General features: G+C 43.7%; 1 pseudogene; it reads left to right on the top strand.

Moving 5' to 3' along the window:
* Positions 1 to 1,093: 1,093 nt before the first annotated feature.
* Positions 1,094 to 3,403, top strand: LOC148148513 (uncharacterized; annotated as a pseudogene).
* Positions 3,404 to 8,666: the final 5,263 nt, after the last annotated feature.

The following is an 8,666-nucleotide window of genomic DNA, read 5'->3' as shown; positions in this document are numbered from 1 at the left end:
TAGTCCAACAGGTTCATTTGGAAACATTAGCTTTCGGAGCACCGCTCCTTCATCAGGTGGTTGTGAAGTATACGATCATAGGACACAGAATTTCTAGCCAAGGTTTACAGTGTGATGCAACTGAAATTATATATTGAAAAAGACCTGGATTGTTTGTTAAGTCTCTCATCTTTTAGAATGGGCAAGTTGGTTTCAGTTCTTTCATATATAAATTCCAGAACTTTCTTAAAGTTACATCTCAAGTGAACTTGAACAATAGATACTATGTTGGCCCAGGTAATGCATTGAAGGTGTGAGGTGCCCTGTGTGAGGCTGGCTGTGCCCCAATGTTCAGACTGATTTGAATCTAAAAAAGGGATTACAGAATCTTACATGGATTCATGCAGTTTGTGTGCAAAATAAAATGTAATTCTGCAAGAACAAATTCACCCCACAATCATATGTGTGTGTGCACGTGCACACGTGGGTATGTATGTGCTAGGGCTATGAATGTCTGTGACAGAGTGTGTGTATGTGTGAGAGTGTGAATGTAAAGGGGTATATGTCTCCAAGAGGGTGCATGTGTGAGAATGGGAGTGTATGTATGAGCGAGGATGTGCTCGCGTGCTTGCGTGTGGTGCAGTGGGATCACCTGTAGTGTGACATGAACCCAAGGTCCCAGTTGAGGCCATCCCCGTGGGTACCAAACTTGGCTATCAGCCTCTGCTTGGTCATTTTGTGTTGTTGCATGTCTCGAAGTCTGCCTTGGAGGATGGTCCCCCGAAGGTCCAAGGTCAAATGTCCTGGACGACTGAAGTGTTCTCCAACTGGGAAGGAACACTCCTGTCTGTTCATTGCTGTGTGGTGTCCATTCATCCATTGCCGTAATCTCTGCTTGGTCTCACCAATGTACCATGCCTCAGGGCATCCTTGCCTGTAGTGTATGAGATAGACAACATTGGCCGAATCACATGAGTACCTGCCGTGTACATGGTGCGAGGTGTCCCCACGTGTAATGGTGGTATCCCTGTCCACACTCTGACATGTCTTACAGCATCTACCATGACAATTTTGTATTGTGTTGTCCTGAAAGCCAGGCAGTTTGCTGTGAGCAATGATTTATTTGAGGTTTGGTGGTTGTTTAAAGGCGATAAGCGCAGGTGTGGGAAGGTCTTGGTGAGGTGCTCATCCTCATTGAGAATGAGTTGCAGGCTGCGAAGAACATGGTGTAGTTTTTCGGCTCCTGTGAAGTACTGGACAACGAGGGGTACCCTGACGGTTGCAGCTCTTGTCTGTCTCCTGAGGAGGTCATTATGGTTTCTCACTGTGGCACATCGGAATTGGTGGTCGATGAATTGAGCATCGTACCCTGTTCTTATGAGGGCATCCTAGAGTACATCCAAGTGCCCATCACAGTACATCTAAGTTCCTCCTTGTCTGAACAGATCCTGTGTAAGCAGTAGAAGTCCCCTACGCAAGAAGGACATGGGATCAGGTTACATAGGGAACACTGAAGGACTGGATCCAAAGACCTGATCAATGTGTTTAGTTCACGGGAGTGCTCTTTGGTTGGATCAGCCGGTAGTTGCCTGTAGTGTTCCTGGTTGTACAGTTGTCAGTACACTTCCTTGCAGTAATCTGTTCTATTTTGAATGATGAGGGCTCCTTCTTTATCTGCTGCTTTGATGACAATATTGTGAATGGTTTTTAAAGCATGGATGGCATGGTGTCGTGGTCAGGTAATGTTTTGCTCTACCTAGTGGGTGCAACTGATGAATCTGGCACTTATATATTTCCTGACAGTTTGAGCATACATGTCAAGCCCAGGGCAGTGGCCCTCCAATGGTGTCAAGTTGAATCAATGGGTCCAACGAGGAACCGGAACAGTTATCACAGGGATTCGTAGAAGGGTGACCAAAGAAGGAGTCAACTTGCAAAGAGCACACACATGAACTAAACACATCGATCAGGACTTTGGATCCAGTCCTTCAGAGCTCCCTACGTGCCTTCATCCTACATACTTCTCACGTAGAGGACTCCTACTGCCTTCCGAAGATACACAGAGCCAACACACCAGGACATCCCATTGTATAAGGCCTTGGGACCCTGTGTGAGAACCTCTCTGGCTATGTTGAAGGCGTCTTGAAACCCATTGTATAGTGATCCTGGTTCTGTCGTAACACTAGAGATTTCTTACAGAAACCCAGCACCCATGGACCAGTCGAACCGGGAACATTCCTCATCACAATGGATGTTTCAGCATTCTACACCAGCATATCCATGATGATGGCATTGCAGCAACAGCCTCAACACCCACAACTGCCAATCTCTGAGCACTGTCCTACAACTCATTGCTTTATCTTCGACCACAACATTTTCACCTTTGACAGCCAGTTCTTCATTCAGACACACAGAACAGTCATGGGGACCAAATTTGCACCCCAATATCCCAACACTTTCGTGCACAGATTTGAACAAGAATTCTTCTCTACACAGGATCTCCAACCAACACTACAGGTACATTGACGACATTTTCTTCCTCTGGACCCATGGCTAGGAATCACTGAAACAACTACACAGTGATATCAACAAGTTTCATCCCAACATCAAACTCACCATGGACTACTTTTTAGTATCTGTCTCAGCACTTCACTTTATTGCAAACCCACAGATATCCTCATGATGCTACACTTTCATCCAATACATCAATACATATAACAACCATCCTCTACAGACAAGCCTTACACATAGGCAGGATCTGTTCAGATGAGGAGGAACATGACGGGCACTTGGAAGTACTTAAGGATGCCCTCGTAAGAACAGGGTATAATGCTCAACTCATCGACCGCCAGTTCCGACGTGCCATAGCGAGGAACAGTAATGATCTCCTCAGGAGACAGACACGAGCTGCAACTGACAGGGTACCCCTCATTGTCCAGTACTTCTCAGGAACCGAAAAACTATGCCATGTTCTTTGCAGCCTGCAACACATTATCAATGAGGATGAGCACCTCGCCAAGACCTTTCCCACACCTACGCTTCTTGCCTTTAAACAACCACCAAACCTCAGATCATTGTTCATAGCCAACTGCCCAGCTTTCAGGTCAACACCATGCAACCTCGTCACGGTAGACATTGCAAGACGTGTCAGAGTGCTGACACGGATATCACCATTACACGTGGTGACACCTCCCACCAGGTACGGGGCAGGTACTCATGCGACTCGGCTAACGTTGCTTATCTCAAACGTTGCAGACAAGGATGTCCTGAGGCATGGTACATTGATGAGACCAAGCAGAGGCTATGGCAAAGAATGAATGATCACCACACAACAATCAACAGACAGGAGTGTTCCCTCCCAGTTGGAGAACACTTCAACGGCCCAGGATATTCAACTTCGGACCTTCAGGTGACCATCTTCTAAGTTGGATTTCAGGACATGCAATAACGCAAAGGCTGATGGCCAAGTTTGGTACCCATGGGGATGGCCTCAACTGGGACCTTGGGTTCATGTCACACTACAGATGACCCTACTGCACTACACGCACACATGCACACACGCACACAGATACAGAGATACAGACACACAGGCTCCTACAGACCCATACACTCACACAAGCCCTCTCTCATACACTCACACATATATTCCCACACTCACACACACACCCTCTCACAGACTTGCACCCCTTTACACTCACACTCGCACACATACTCACACTATCTCACAGACAGTCATACCCACACCCACTCCTCGTGCGCTTGCACACACACACACACATATGTTTGTGGGTTGAATTTGTACTTGCAGAATTTTATTTTGCTCAAAAACTGCATGAATCCATGTAAGATTCTGTAAATCCCTTTTTTAGATTAGAATCAGTCTGAACATTGGGGCACAGGCAGCCTCACACAGGGCACCTCACACCTTCAATGCATTACCTGGGCCAGCATGGCACCTATTATTAAAGTTCACTTGAGATGTAACTTTAAGAAAGTTCTGGCATTTACATATGAAAGAACTGAAACCAACTTGCCCATTCTAAAAGATGAGAGACTTAACCAGCAATCCAGGTCTTTTTCAATATATAATTTCAGTTGCATCACACTGCAAACCTTGGCTAGAAATTCTGTGTCCTATACTCTTATACTCCACAACCACCTGATGAAGGAGCGGTGCTATGAAAGCTAGTGCTTCCAAATGAACCTGTTGGATCTGTTATAACCTGGTATTGTGTGATTTCTAAGTTTGTACACCCCACTCCAACAATGGCCCCTCCAAAAAATAAAAAGTAGCCAGTGTTTGCATATAAATGTGCTCACATTTGTTCATAGAAAGTCTTAGTTAATCATGACATTGGATATAGAGCTAAGTGGCGCTCATATTTTAATCTTTTTAACTTCTTTTGTTCCTGAAGTTACACGTTCAGCTTTCCTGAAAGCATCATATTATTTTCTGGGTATATTTTGACAGCTGTTGGTTCATTACCCCACACAAGTGACAATTCTTCAATTCAGAGTCCACTAATAGTACAGGGGCATATTTATTGACAAGTCATTTAAACTGGGAACACAGTCACGCCCAGTCATCCCTATTTTTAACTGCAAATGGAGCAACATAAAACAACATTTTGGTAAAAACAAGGACTGCAAATACTGGAAACCAGAGTCTAGATTAGAGTGGTGCTGGGAAAGCACAGCAGGTCAGGCAGCATCCGAGGAGCAGGAAAATGGACGTTTTGGGCAAAAGCCCTTCATCAGGAATAGAGGCAGGGAGTCTGCAGAGTGGAGAGATAAATGAGAGGGGGGTGGGGGGTGGGCAGAAAGTAGCATAGGCAGGTAGGAAGATAGGCAGGTAGGACAGGTCATGAGGGTGGTGCTGAGCTGGAAGGTTGGAGCTGGGGTGAGGTGAAGGAAGGGGAAAAGGGTGGGACACCTGCACAAATCAACCCCACCGCTCTGTGGCTCAGCATTTCAACTCCACCTCCCACTCTGTCGAGAACATGCAGGTCCTGGGCCTCCTCCATCGCTGCTCCCTCACCATCTGACGCCTGGAGGAAGAACGCCTCATCTTCTGCCTCGGAACACTTCAACGCCATGGCATCAGGGTGGATTTCACCAGTTTCCTTATTTCCCCTTCCTTCACCTCACCCCAGCTCCAACCTTCCAGCTCAGCACCACCCTCATGACCTGTCCTACCTGCCTATCTTCCTTTCCACGTATCCACTCCACCCTCCTCTCTGACCTATCACCCTCATCCCCACCGCCATCCACCTTTTGTACTCTTTGCTACCTTCCCACACCCTCCTCTCTGACCTATCACCTCCATCCCCACCCCCATTCACCTATTGTTCTCTATGCTACTTTCTCCCCACCCCCATCCCCCTCTCATTTATCTCTTCACTCTGCAGGCAACCTGCCTTTCTTCCTGATGAAGGGCTTTTGCCCGAAACATCGATTTTCCTGCTCCTCGGATGCTGCCTGACCTGCTGTACTTTTCCAGCACCACTCTAATCTGGACCCATAAAATAGCATTTACCACTTCCAGTCCTCACTGACTGCTGGCATTTTAATTGGGACTTTCACATGGATGGCTTATGCACCTGACTTTTTCAAGTTGGAGTTTACTTATAACATACGAATTGGAGTGTTATGCTGGTTACAAAATCACAATGCAATTTTGAGATGTTAAGCCCTGAATGGCCTAATCAGTGGTGCTTAAGGATAGGCTATTTGCGAATAATCATATTATGCTCTTTTTTATCTCAACCTGTTGCCAGCAAATTTGTGTTCCACTCTATAATTGTCTCCTTTGCACTTCTACATTTCCAAATTCCAACCAATAATCTACCTGTGAAAGTTAGTTTAGATTTCTTAACTCACTGGAATTATACACATCAAGCTGGTCATGCACATAACTTGGAACACCTCAGTGAGGGTAAGTGTTGAATACACTCCACCTTTTGCTGTGCAATGTTCAATCACAGGAACTTACATCTATATTGATCATTCATTTGCTCCTGATATCCCAAATACTTGGTAATTAACTAATAGATAATTTTGAAGTGTAGTCACATCGCAACCAATATAGACTGCATGCTCCCACAAACAGTGATATGATTATGATCAGATAATCTGTTTTAGTGATGTTGATTGTGAGATAAGTAATAGCTAAGGCACTGAAGAGAAATTCCCTGCTCTTCGTAGAATCCCTGCAGCATGAAAGCAGGCCATCTGATCATCCAAAGAGCATCCTACCCAGACCCACCTGTAACCCTGCATTTCCCATGGCTAATCCACCAAGCCCACACATTCCTAGACACGATGGGCAGTTTTGCGTGCCCATCCACCTGACCTGCCCATCTTTGAACCATGTATGGAAGCCAGAGCATCTGGAAGAAACTCACGCAGACATGGGGAGAATGTGCAAACTCCATATAAGCAATCACCCAAGGGTAGAATTGAACTGTGCCCCTGACCCTGTGAGGCAGCAGTGCTAACCACTGAGCCACTGTGCCCCTCACTTCTTCTTTGACATGGTCCCATGGGATCTTTCATGTTTATTTGAGAAGGCAGATTTGTCATCAGTTTCAGTTCTCACCTAAAAGATGGAAACTGCAAAAGATCTCCCATTACTGTATGCAGTGTTAGCTGAGAGCTTTATTATGAAGTCACTCGGGAAGCAACCTGAATACATGACCTTAATGGAACAGTGGTGAAGGAAGGTGTAGCAACACAACGCAAAGAGCAGCTGAGGTATTGGGGTTCTCCAAAAGTATGTAATTGGGCAATAGGACTACACATTTTGCTTTACTGTGAAGCAATTTCAGTGCTTTAACATGTGCAGAATAACTAATTACTTGTTAGATTAGGACTTGGTATCAGATGAGACAGCCTCAAGAAAGCAATGTTACGCTTTGCATTTGATGTAATTTAATAAAACAAGTGCAACATTTCCAAAGATTAAGACTAAAGTTTAAAAAGAAACCAGCTGGCCACTGAACCACTTGAATACGCATGATGGTAAAAAGTGTCACCAACAAATAGGCCAAGGTCTAGACAGTTTTTAATTGTATCTGCACAGACTGCTCTTCTCAATTGGAAACAGCACAGTGGGCAGTATAGGATAAATTCTTACCTTTGGAAATACAGAAAGCAATTAAAACTAACAACACTATTGCTGCAGCAATGGAAGCCAGCTTATTCACATTTTGGAAATTGCAAAACTAAATAGTTTAACATTATTTAGTAAGTTGATTGATTTTTAGAAAGCTAGAAAGGTTGAAAATCTGAAGCAATAAACAAAAACGTTGGACAAGGTAGACATTCTCTATTTAAAACATTAATGGGCTTTTTCTCTTTAGATTCTGCCTGACCTGTACTTCGAGCATTTTGCATTTCTGGTGAAGCTGTATTGGAATTTAACATGACCCAGTACAGTACTTAAAATCTCACCAACCTTTTAAAAGGAAGTGATGTAAGTTAATTATGTTGGAGGTAAATTAACTTTCATATTTCTTAATTCCCACCCAGCTCAGTGTTTCACTCCACAATATCTTCATGTCTGAGGTTCAATTATGATTAAAGAGTAGGTATTTGTAAATCTCACTTGGATGAAGTATGAATACAAATTGGATGGACTGCAGAATTGCATAGTTGTGCAATGTTTTGTGCCCTATGCTTTTTACCTACTTAATCTGGATGCAAGATTGTCCCAGGGCTAGGCTTGCTTTGAAATGTTTCTTCACTCAAGGTCGCTATAACTTTAATTGTTGCTAAAATGCATATTTCTACCTTTTCTTTGACATTTCCATTTTGCTGAGCACTATGTTTTTCCAAGTCCTGTGAATTACTGCTGTAGTATGTATATCAGTTAACAAGTGTGCCACAATGGTTACTCCCATAAGAGGAGGATCAACCCTTGAAGGATATCTGGTCTGCTGATATTTCCGGCAGTACGTTCAAATGCAATTTTCTTTTCACTTCAGAGGTAGCTCGGTCACCTACTCCAGCAGGATTTACAAACCAGTTACAGCTCTTTCTAGAACTGTGAGGGTTATAATAGTATTAAATCATATACAATCTCAGCCTCCAGGTCACCGGAATGCATAAACTAGCCTGAACGTTACACCCATATAAAACATCTGATTGATTCCGTATTTACTAGAGCACCTCTAATGTCATTTTGCACTGGAAGAGAGGTATTACAAAAAAATTGTGAACTCCTACAATTTGGCAAATTTCTCAAGAGCCCAAGGCAATGTTTATGGAACTATTCAAGACACCATGTGTGATGTGCTACACATGAATTGGCAAGGACACTGTTCTTCAAAATTTGAGGTGGTTTGAGACCATCTTCACATCAGTGCTCATATCAGATAATATCCACAATGCTTTTATTCTACAGAGGTTTACCTGCGTTATTTGTAAAGCTCTAGTGAAATGAACATCTCTTTTAAGAAATCAGGTCTATAGTTTGCAATGGAAGCAGACAATGTCAATGAAGATGACAGCAGGAAGCATGTGATGGTGACAATATGAGGTTAGGAGCTCAGTGCATGGTTGAAGCAGCTGCCAAGATTGTGAGCAATATGATCCAGTCTGAAACAATAGGATAAAAAGAAAAATTGATTAAGCAACATAGGTCTAGACTTTCTGCCAAGGCTAAAGATAGTGGTTTTACTTTCCCA

This window comes from Chiloscyllium plagiosum, unplaced genomic scaffold, assembly GCF_037043375.1.
Source record: "Chiloscyllium plagiosum isolate Xiang-an unplaced genomic scaffold, Cpla_swu_hap1 HiC_scaffold_12, whole genome shotgun sequence".
Taxonomy (NCBI): Eukaryota; Metazoa; Chordata; class Chondrichthyes; order Orectolobiformes; family Hemiscylliidae; genus Chiloscyllium; species Chiloscyllium plagiosum.
This window is presented reverse-complemented; position numbering and strand designations above follow the sequence as displayed.